This window comes from Lontra canadensis, unplaced genomic scaffold, assembly GCF_010015895.1.
Source record: "Lontra canadensis isolate GAN:19392208 unplaced genomic scaffold, GSC_riverotter_1.0 scaffold18, whole genome shotgun sequence".
NCBI classification, from domain to species: domain Eukaryota; kingdom Metazoa; phylum Chordata; class Mammalia; order Carnivora; family Mustelidae; genus Lontra; species Lontra canadensis.
Genome location: NW_022631012.1, coordinates 14,498,010 through 14,510,214, shown reverse-complemented (window position 1 = coordinate 14,510,214; position 12,205 = coordinate 14,498,010).

Here is a 12,205-nt window from a genome sequence, read left to right as displayed (position 1 = left end):
TACAGGCAAAGAGGACATGATCTCTTGTGTACGCTTCACAAGTTAACAGGTGATTTTTAAATCCTTGTCCTGTGGCTCTGGCATTCCCTGCAGAGGCAGCAAAATTCCTTGGGCTCCAAGGCCCAAATATCCTCTGTTCTTCAGCCCCGGTCAGCGTTCCAACGTTGGGATTAATGTTCAGCTACAGGCCTGTTTTAATTCTAGCTGCCAGGAGTCTCCCCCTCTCTGGCTTGTGCAGCCCCTTGAGAGCAGCCAAGAAATACAGAAGCTCTTAGATTCTTACAGCTGAGTGAGATTTTTGACATTATTTAGGCCCAGATTCTCATTTTCCAGAAGAAACAGAAGCCCCAAAGATTTGAGAATTCTTCCTACTGGCTGGCAGGAGAGCTGGGACCAGAAGTTGGTCTCTAGCATCAGATCCACGGTCACTCCTGCGTCTCCAGGGGAGCCTTCCTTCTTCACGAACAGTCCAATTGGACCCCTGCAGAGAGAGGCCTTGGAAGCCTGTTTAAATGACTGAATTAAGGTACTCATCGAAGGCCTGGCTAGGGCACCTGAGACAGGCAGGTGACACTCCCCCTACCCTTAGTGTTGCACACAGCACATGCACTCATCCTTCCAAGAAGCTATTTTCCTTAGTGTCACTTGCCTTCTCCCCCCATTTCTACACTTCTCCATTTCCTTCCCTCCTACTCCCAGCACATATACATACGTGACATGATGACCACATACCAACATTTGCAAATCTTACTTCGTTCTTTAAGCTTTTATACGTATAATTCTCAACGCTCTGATGTCTAAAACATGAAAGAAATTCAACCTTTAATTCAAAATAGCTGATTTAGGCTTCTCCGTGTTCAGGGCAAATTAAAAAAGCTCTCTGTTTTCATCTATCATATCCAAACTGACAAAAAAGATGTTACATGACTCGCTCGGATTGCAGTAGGACAGAGTGCGGAATGGAGGAGAGGAAGAGGGGAGGGGAACGGAGACAAGAGCCATCATCCACGGCCTTTGTAAAGGCATGAAGCAGCAATGCCATCTAGAATGCAGGAAGGACCTCAATATTTCTGGTCAAATATCCAAGGTCTCGACTTGAGAGAGAAATAAAAAGGAACAATGCATTCCCTTACCAGAAATATTCAGCAGTTTTGCATCATAAATCAGTTGTTTGAAACCAAAAAAACCTAGCTATTATCCTCTCTTATTACACAGCAACCACAATAGTGTAGTGAAACTGACATTTTGGTCTTCTCCGGGGGGCGAGGCCAGACCTGCTGGGAATGGGACCCGCAGTGGACAACATTCTGGGTTTGCTTCTTAAATCCATTATTATGCAGAACCTGCCATAATCCAGATAACATCCCTCATTTCTAAGAGGTATCACTTGCCTTTGTGATTTTGTCTGCACGTCAATAAACAGAATCCAAAGATTCTGAGGAATTAAAGAAGGTCTTGGAACCAGGCAAGTAAATTGCAGACGAGGAATGAGGCTGATTACACAGCCTCATCCGGAACGCAGGGCGGCGGCGCGGCGGCACGCGTGTGACATACGAAATGGCCACACCACAGAGGACCCTCGATGCAGCCTTACGGTCCCCGACTGGGCCCGCATTCACCAGGCTCTTCCTGGGAAAACAGCATGAGGATGGCGACGATCTGAAGGGACGCCATTCTTTTCTTGCCTTTACCTGGGAATCCAGTTGCCTCCAAGGACATTTGCCATAATGGAGCCCCTGGCGATTGGAAACAGAGCCCATAACAAAAGAATAAGGGATGGCTTCCGTTGGCTTTTGGGGCTGCTGGAAGGGTGTGCTATGTGTCTCTATGTGATGGTAATCCAGTTTGGGTCACACGGTTATTACTGACATGTATAATATTTGCAATTAAGTAGCTTAGCGGTGCCCACTTCTTCCAGAGCAAAAGCCACTTTGCATATTGAGGTACACAGGTGATCTCTGTCACTCTTCCCCTTTTACAAAGACCAGCTTCAAGGCTAAATGTGTTTGTTCAAAATGCCTCCTCCCCTCAAGTCACCCGAGCTGCTCACTGTAACCAGTAATTTCGAAACAATAAGAACACTTTTCAGGAGGATTATAATGCGGTTGTCTGATACCCAGAATGCCCCCTTGTCAGAGCCTCACTTATAATCAACATGAGAAATGCAGAGTGAGCTGGCAGTGGCCTTGGAGAAAGGAGTGGGTGGAAGGGGGAGTTTGGGCCACATCAGTGCCTGTCTGATGGAACGTTATTTTTTCCCCCTTGAACACATCAATACAGAATTATCCCAATCTAGGCACACACACCTCCCACCCCCAACTTCGATTGCTGTCACCTTTCCTGGCACAAGAAATCAGTAACAGATGTGCCAGGCCTTGAGTAAGAAAACAGAGATCATCGGGTACTTTGTAACGTGCCCCAAACTAATCCTAGAGCTTACATACAATTAAATGAACCTATGTCGGGATTCACACTTCGACAAAGTCCAACACTTTGGAAAATTCTACCTCTTGGTTTTAATAAGTAAAATTTTTAAATGTGCCTTGAAAGAATTCACAAATGCTAGATTTACTCTGTATGTCCTAGGACTGATTAAAACTCCTATTACTGATGAGTTACTGCTTCTTTCATATATAAGGATGGGATGGAGGCGCTCAAATTCTTATCTTCAGAGGAATGAAGAGTGACGGGGCCTTTTCTAAGTGACTTTCATTGGAAACTTTGCTTAGATTAGAAGAGGCCAATTTCGGGAGAAGCTGGAAGCTGTCAGCCGGTGTTAGGTTTCTCTTGAACAACAAGAGTTCATTCCCACCTGGAGTGCGACAGGCAGGTCTGGTCACTGCCTCTCAAGAAATACAACACAGACTGTAAGTGTATCTGTGGAGAAATGTGGGAAAATGATCCTGGGCTTTAAGGGGTTTCTCTGCTGAGACGAGACTATAAAAGGAACACATTTCTTTCTGGAAAGATGAAAGGTGATCAAAGTTAAATCATGAAAGGTGTCAATACCCATTTATCTAAACTCAGATTACCAGACCTATGGAAAGAATGGGTTTAGATCAAGTAAAAAGAAGTTGAAGTTTCCTACTATTCTTAAAAACTTTGCTACCCCATTTGAGAAACCAGATTATTCACAGATTTTTTTTTAAAAGATTTTATTTATTTATTTGACAGACAGAGATCACAAGTAGGCAGAGAGGCAGGCAGAGAGAGAAAAGGAAGCAGGCTCCCTGCTGAGCTGATCCCAGAACCCTGGAATCATGACCTGAGCTGAAGGCAGAAGCTTTTACCCACTGAGCCGCCCAGGTGCCCCGAGAAACCAGATTATTCAGAGTTGAGATGGAATTATAGATGTCACTTTCTAGTTGATTTTGAAGGGAAGATGGGGCTACCCGGAAATGTCTTTGTAATTTTCTTCTGTGAGCTCCTGAGGATGGCAAAGCCTCTGACACCCCATCTACTGAAGTTGTATGGAAGGTCTGACCCAGGATGGTATTGCCTTTGTTCCTACGACTTTGAGGAGGGGGAAGGAGGAGTTGTAAAATCTTTATTGAACTTGCAGGCTACAGGAGTAGGGAAACTGTATCCAGGAGGCTCTGAGGGCTTTTTCTAGCAGAAATCAAACTAGTCATGATAAGCATTTATCACAGTATTATTACAATGGCTATAGTTCTCTCCCTTACAAAGAGAACAATGCCCAGGTCTGAAAAATATCACCAATAATAACGTCTATATAAATATAAGAATTGTAGGGAAATGCATTTTATGGAATGCATAAATAAAAGTTAAAATAAAATAAAAGCTTTGGTGTCATTTTCTTTGCTTTAGTCACTGGAAGCCTATGGATCATTATTGCCCGTTAAAAACAACAAAGTTTAAAAGTACATTGTAAGGTTTATTCGAGAATAGCATGAACCTTGGCCTTCCGATGTCATTTAGGGGGTTTTGCAAATTGAATATTCAGAGCCTTAGGTCCAAGAGGACCCAGAAACAGTAATTTGAAATGTCTCCTCTGGGGAGTGTTTTGCCTCACACAACCACCATCGTGAGACAAAGCAGCTAGTGTTGCCAAAGGGGTTCACTGAGCCTTCGGGGCTGTCTGACCAGTTCCTGGGCTTCTAGGGACCGTGAAAAGTTGAACACATAGTTTCATCACGGCCTCCCTTCCTTGAGGTCCCATCCGATCGGACGTCCCCATCCGATTCCAAGACAGATCCCAGGACAGGCCATTGGGTTTATAGCGCCTCGCAGGCGAAGGGAGGAGGGTGTGGGGAAGGAGAAAAAAAATGATTTAGTGACTTGTTGAGTTCCTAAAAGAGCCTGATGCCCGCTTCTTCCCCTGAAAAACACTCTTCATCATAGGCCCACAGGGAGTAAATGAGGGGAACAGAAAGGTGCTGGGAGATTAGGACATCAAGCCATACGTCCCCCCATCATCCTTAGGGGGGAAACTGAAGTATCGTTCAAACCAGGAAAGCCAAGAAAGTATTTTAGTTCTCCCTTTGGATCTGACCTTGGTGTTGTTAGCATCTGGAGTGTAAGCACTCCTACCCAGGGCCCCCCTGCATGAAGGGTTTTCATCTGTGAGGATGGCCGCAGTGGCTCCGAATGTCTTCTCTTAGGAAAGTCATACAAGTTGGTTTTAGTAGGACGAGGACCCTGGGGTCCCCGTGACCCTCAAACTCTCACCCCAATTCACATTGCCATCGCGATGCGCCACCTCTCTGGTTCACCCGCGTTGGACCCCCAGGCCTCCCTGGACAACTGTTGGGAGTCGGGGGAGGGAAGAGCCCGTAAAAAGATTTTTTTTTTAATTTTATTTTTTTTCTAAATGTTAACTAAAAGTACCTTATCTCTGCCGCTGTCCTAACTACCTCACTAATTCTGGTAGCAAATTCATGCTGTTAACGAAATAGCTGATTTAAACAAAGCGGGAGTATTTTTAGAACAATAAAAAAACCTATTCATGATCTCTAATTATGCAAACTGTGAGCAAGAAGATGCTACTCTTGCATTAGCTGAGACTTGACTCCTGTTATAATTTGCTCTTTTTTCGCAGCAGAAATTGGTTCTTTTTTGTCGCTTTCCTGCCTCCGCGTGGCACCGCGCTTTTGGCAGACGCGGACCAGGTCACCGCAAAGTGTGTCTGTTGCCGCGGTAGACGGCAGTTAGGGAGCGTGGCAGGATAACGTATTGTCATGCAGATTACGGTGGTTTGCTGCTGCGTGATTCACAGATATGATTGCATCTAATTTCAGAAATAAGTGGAACCGTCTGCTCTTTTGTGTTAGGTGAAAAGCTGTTCGATGGCATTCAAATGACTGCTGCCTGTGCCACCTAGAAAGAGAGAAAGGAAACCCGCCCATCGCACAGCAGTGACTTTCCTCATTGTACCCCTCAAATTCAGCACCATATTGGTTTTTATAAGAATCCGCATTCTTTTTCTCTTTCTTCCGAGAAACGGTATGGCCCGATGTTTTGGGGAGTGGGTATATTTTATTTTATTAAATTTTCTCGCCTCTTCCTCTTGGAGCAAGACCATGCTAACTGTTCGTTTTCCTCACTCTCTCCTGTGGTTTGGTAACAATCTTCTTCTGACTCTGAAGAAAACATCTTCGTGTAAACCCTTCAGCGAGAAGTTCCTAAGAAATGACTTAGCATCTCTAAACGTGGCCACGTCCTTGAGGCCTTGTGGGTAACAAGAGACTTTGCAACCGAGAAATAATGGCCCCTCTGATTATTAATCGGATCTCTTTTAGGTTGTCGCCTCCGATCCGTGTGTAAGGTTTTGTGTAGCTTTCCAGCACCCGGGCCCTCTACTTGCAAGGAAGGCGGCTCTCCAGAAGGGGACGAACCAGGCACACACTCTTTTCCTTCTCTTTGACCACACACAGTCCTCATCCCTTTATGAAATCAGCCTCCCCGTTCGAGTTTGCATCCCCCTAATTATGTGCTTTCTTAAATGTTTGTTTTCTGTTGCTCTAACTTTGGTTTTGCATATCGCTCTAAAAAAGCCCGCAGAAACAAGTTAACTATACTTTTCATTCCAAAGAGAAATTAAACCTAGGTAACAGACCCTTTGGCAGGAAAACAGTGGGATTTCCCAATGAACCACATGAACGCAGAGGATTTTGGAAGCCGGCAGTCACTTGGGACCCACAGAGCACAGAGGTTAACACGAGGGAACGTCACCAAACGTCTGTGAAGGGGCCATCCGCCGCTTAACACTGGAGCTTAATTTTGTTCAGATTCTGCAAAGAGACCGATCGCAGGCATTTTTCCCCCTTCTCTTTTCACACAGAAAATTTCAACCCTTATCAGCACAAGATTAAGGATATGAACCCAGAGGGGGGAGAATGTTTACCCAGAGGCACCTCCTTCTGGCCGACTGACTCATTCGTCAGAGACGCTAGCCCTGTTTCCCCCCGCTGGAGGGGTTTTGATGGTTTTCTGATTTGACCCATTATAAATGTAAATCCATGTAACAATGAGGTGTCCCAAGTTGGAGTTATTCTACGTGTATGTATATAGACTCTCTTTTCTCCTGTGATCTTTAGACATTATGCCCTATTTGGTCCTTAACACTTACCCAACTGCCATTTTATCTGCGTGGGTGAGAGTATATGATAATAGCATTCATGTAAAATTCTACCAGCTCTTCAGGGATGTCAATGTCCATGCAGTGAATTCCAGAACTGTCTGATGTGTGGGTCATTTGTACATCTGTCTTTACTGGTCTTCAAAGCAAAGAGCAAAAGAGCTGAAACTGTCCAGCAGGAGCTGGAGCATTTCGTAAGATGTCTAGGAGACTCCTTCTCCAGCACAGCGATCGTCAGCAAGCACCTGGCAGGCATCCTGAGGATCCAAGACAGCGGGACCAGTACCTTTCCGCACCCACACGCTAGGGTCTTTACTACGGAAAGAACATAATGAGTAATTATCCCACTGACCTGAAGGTCTAGGTGGGAGAAGCAGCTCATTAGGAAACACAAACTCCTCGAAGAGCAGAGGATTTGGTTTCCTCCATAGTTTTAAACTAATTATATGATTTAAATGTTTTATTCTCATGATTCACCATCTCCTCCAAAGGAAAACACCACAACCTAGAAGTACATGGGGAAGGCTATAACTCCCACAAAATACCTTTCCTGCCTTCACTTGGTAGATCTGTCCAGCTTGAGATGTAAAGCCAGGAGAAAAGCAATATGGCCGGGGGTAGGGACTAGGACTCAGTTCCTCTATTAGTTACCATATAGGGTTTAACATAAAATATAAGTCTAATTCCATTAAGAAAGCATAAATTAAACTCTTTTGGTAGACACAATAAGAAAAAAAGTATTTTTTTTACTAACCCAGTCATACAGCCTTACTGTAATGCAGAGATGAGATCAAGAAGGACAACGGGACAAGAGACCAAATCCACAGAAACCAGAATGCCTTAAACTGGGAACTAAGAAATTTAGGTTCCCTCCAGGCACCGTTACCTAGGGAAAGTCTCAGTTGTACCATCTGTAAAATGGGGAGTTATCCTACAGTCCTTCACAAAGATGCAAAAATGAAGAAGTATCTCTAAAAGTACTAAAAAATATAGTATTTTAACCTACTCTATACCACTGGGTCCAGGGCACACAGCTGGGATTTAAAAGTGGAAAGGACATCAAGAAGGTGATTCTAGAGGGAAAAGAGTCTGCAAATTCATGGCAACCCTGAGAGGAATGCAGATGACGTTATCAGTTACACCAGAGGGGAGCACTGTGTCACTGACCGGCGTTAAAACGCCCGAGTTACAGAGGGGACATTCTCCATAGAGAACTCAGAGCAAGAGGATGGGCAGGTGTGTGGCTGTCTCATTCTTGCTGCGTGTAGGCTCAACCTTCTAACTGGCATGGTTTGCCTGTGTAAGAGCATCCTTGTGTGCACAGTGGTCTCATCCTCTGGACACAGGAGAGGAGCAATTCAACCTTTAGGGGAGCCATGAGTCCGTGCACAATACTGCTAACTGGTCTGCAGAAGCCTCCCGAGTTGACAGCATCCTGCCTCTTCCCGTGCCTGGCTTAGACTGCCTGCCAGCATTACTCAGGGCAAGAGATGATGATTCCCTGTCATTGTTTTTGAGTAATGAATGGGCAATTACCAAACTCTTCTGGAAACTCCTGTCTCCTCAGAGCCCTAATGGAGCATTTGATTCCCAGGACTGGGAAGGCAAATAGCAGTGAGGGTGCCCACATATTTCAAAGGCTCTAGAAATTATGTTGCACAACATAAACCACCGGAAGTTAAATGGCCTTCTGAAAGGATACTGCTGGGATATTTTTCATCACTTTACAATATTTTTTTCCTTGCTGTCATTTAAAATAGATCCTCGGGAACTTGAAACTTAAATCTGTTTCCCTACCAAAAGTTTTCCTTTCAGTATGAGCACGCGTGCGTACACACACACACACACACACACACACACGCTTTGTTATTTTAGGATCACTCATGGACTGGTGGCACTGATTTTTTTTAATCAGAAAAACACATAAAAGCTTTCTCCACATATTTTCCCCACACACGCTGTGTCTCACAATGGTAAATTAGAGCCACGTAGACAAAAGAGAGACATCCTCACTATACAGACTAAAGGGTGATGGGCACTGTCATCTTTTCCACCTAATTATTTCATGGAGGGGGCATTTCTTTAAAGATTTATTTTTTTAAACCAAACATATCAAAAATAATTGTATTAGGTGCAAGGTTTATGTAATCCTTAAAATCAGAGCTCCGAGCAAAAACAACCTTCACGCTCTTTCTATTAGAAGGCCAGCGAGTAAATCTGATTTTCATAATAGCTTGGATTCACATACATTGTTGGTGAAAGTCTACGAAAATATGCTTTGTATTAGCTCTGCTAACTTTATATTCAGTTTTGCTTTTAAAAATTTAATTGCATTTCCCATTGTTTCTATTGCATTCTTATAACACAATTTGTGTTCCCTTTGGTAGCTAAAATTACACCTGTAACTGTCCAAAACTATTAGTAAAGTCAGCTTAGCCTGTGGGATAAAGTATCTGTCTTGTATTTCAGACAGATTGTGTTCCAGCACCATTGTGGTCAGATTTTTATTAAAAATTCTTCATATTTCTTTTCTCTTGGTGCCAAACAGATCGCTGCATTTTCAACACTTAATCATCCTCATCATCTAAAAATATTTCCACATTAAACGAAAATATTTAAACTTCTTTTTGATGCAGCAAAACTTAGAACACTGTACGAAGTCTGGTTTTCATAAAGTTTTGTTAAGAGCTTAGTGTGCATATAGACGTGAGTCTCTTGTAAAGAACTGTCAAGGTTAAGTCCAGAAGAAAAGCACTGGCAGCAATCCAGTGGTTCTTTCTCTGAGATTTCAGATGGGCTACTTCAGCAGGGAAGTTTGCTCCCTTTTTCTGAGCAATGTCTTTGGAAAGCTAGCACTGCTGATGTAAAGTTAAGGCTTCCCTCAGTGGAGACACTTTCCTCAATGTTTCAGACTCATTCGTGGGAGGTGGGGGAGCGCTCCCGTTCCCAAAAGGCCCCAGGCAAAATCCATAAGTACTTGCTGCGGTAACAGTAAGGGTCCAATCCGTAAAATAGAAACCTCTCTGAGCATTTGAAAATAGGAATTTTAATACAGTGGATTGGTTCCACTCCTGTTGCAACATGGGAAAGCTAGGAAACCCGAGAGTAACAAGAGGGGGGCAGGGGGGAGGGGCACGGACACTCCTAGATTGGAGGGATAGTGGGGAGGTGAAGCTTGAGCCAGGCAGGCAATGGCTGAGATACCACATGAGGCAGAAAGGCAGAGGACAGCAGGGCTCCTAGACCAGGGCTAGAAGGCTTGCCCTTGAGCGTTTCAGAGCCTGTGTGGTCTCCTCCAATTATGAGCTCCCCACCCTTACCGTGGATGGAAGAGTGCTAGGGGCTACAGCGATGTAAAGGCGAAGCCAAGGGCAACTATTTGAGATAAAGGGGATGGAGCTTGGAAACAGGGACAGGGACAGGGACATCTACATGTGTACATGGAAGGTCATGACAAGCGAGTAGCAGGCCAGGGCCTAGGCCAAAGCGTGGGCCAGGGATGGCGCAAGAGGAAGGAGATTAGGGAGAGTTCTACTCACGCCACCATTGCCCAGGAGGCCAAGAATTCTCCGATTGACCTTCAAAGCCAACATGTAGGCATAATTGATGAGGTAGGAAGATAGAGTGTGTTTTATTTATCAATGTGTTAGCTCGCTTTGTAACTCAATTATTGAGGCGTAGGGATGTATGGTATGGGAACCTCCATTTGACCTTTTCTCTTAGGCTCTGTGGATGGGAGAGGCAGACCCGCAGAGGGAAGAAATACCTTTCCTCTCACCCTGCAATCTCCCACCAGTGCCTGTCACAGCCAAACCTGATGACACAGGCTTCCTAAAATCCCAGCAAAGTGGAGAGCAAATGGGCTCAGGTCTGGCACACCCTCCCACTGCAGGCTGAGGGCCTCAACTGAGCTCCCCAGGCCAAAACCGTATGTCCCTTGTATGCTAGGTTATAAATCTATTATTTAAAGCAAGTTTTAAATGGATGTCCCACTAAGGTTTTTTTTTTTTTTTTTGCCTTACCCAGTTTTTTCTCTTTCTTCCTTCCTCCCTAACTCCATTAAAATGCAAAAACTCCTTCGATGGCAGATTAAACCTCTAGCACTTTAGTGTAAATGTTTCTGTTAAATATTTTTCTGGGTCTGGAAAGCTTGGGGGAAACAGGCTGTCTAGGAAGAGATAGGAGGGAATAGAATGGCCATCTGGCGACTTTCTGCAAAAGTCATATGTAAACTCTGCAAATTATAAGATACAAATAATCAATGACAATAGCCACCCTGGGGAGGAAATGGTAGCTACGATTAAAATCAAACCCCTTGATGATACCCATGTCCACAGCCTCACAAACTTATGAATACACTACTTTACATGGTAAAGGGAATTTTGCAGATGTGACAAAGTTCAGGTTCTTGAGATGGGGAGGTTACCCTGGATTACCCAGGTAGATTCAAAGTAATCACTGTGACCTTGTAAGAGGAACAGGAAGGATCACAGTTAGTAGCAGCAGATGTGACAGCAGAAGCCAGAGGTCACAGTAAAGCAAGGAAGGAGCCACAGGCCGAAGAACGCAGAGTTTCTAGAAGTTGAAGAGGGCTGGAAAACTGATTCTTCCCTGAAGCCTCCAGAAGGAATGGAGCCCCGCTGACACCATGATTTTAGACTCTGGTCTCCAGACTGCAAGAGAGTACATTTGTGTTGTTGTAAGTCACTAAGTGTGTAGTAATTTATCACAGCTCAGCAGGATACTAATAGACATGATTATCTAAGATGATCTGGACATAGATGCATAAAGGACTTAAAAGTGCATTTGGGAAGAGAGAAAAGTCAGCTGATTTTATTTTAAACTTCTAAACCCAGGAACAAATTAAGGAGGGCAGAGAGAGACCCGTATGCAGTACAAGACCCATTATGGCAAGTTAATTTTCCTATCCACAGGGTCTTCAAGAACTTAGATACTCTCTGATAACATTACTCAGTTGTAGGGGATTTAGGGTAAAATCCAGCTTTCTTTTCTCAGTGGCTAATTTTTGGTATGAACAACTTCTACTTGTCTGTGGGTGCCCGCTATGGAGGTACAAAGGAGCAATGAGAAGCAGGAGTTTGGCAGCTGGGGGGAAGGTCTCAGAAGGCTGCTAGTCCACACTGGCTGAAAATATTTCACAAATTTTGTGGTGGTAGGCAGAAACATTTTATAGACTTGATTTTTTGCCCTTATTTTATTCTTCTTTGGAACTTAAAGCTTCTTAGCCTTAATTCAATATCCATCTAGCAATCATGTATTAAACACCCACTCTGAGCCCCATGCTGGGCAAAACACAAGGGAGACAGAGATGAATGACAAGGAGACCTTTCGCAGGAGAAAGCTTATGGTCCAGGGTATGAGGCAGATGAGTCTCGAGTATTACAATAAAATGTGATATGAAGTACAATATATAAATGAACAGAGAGCTCACATAGCTAATTCAAGAAGTCAAGAGGTAATTCTGAGAGGAAACACTTTATCCAGGACTTAAGGGATGAATGGAAATTGACCAAATGGAAAGTGCTAGACAGAGTAACAAGGTCTCAAAGGGCATGATGTGTTCAAGGAAGAGTTAGAATTAAAGAT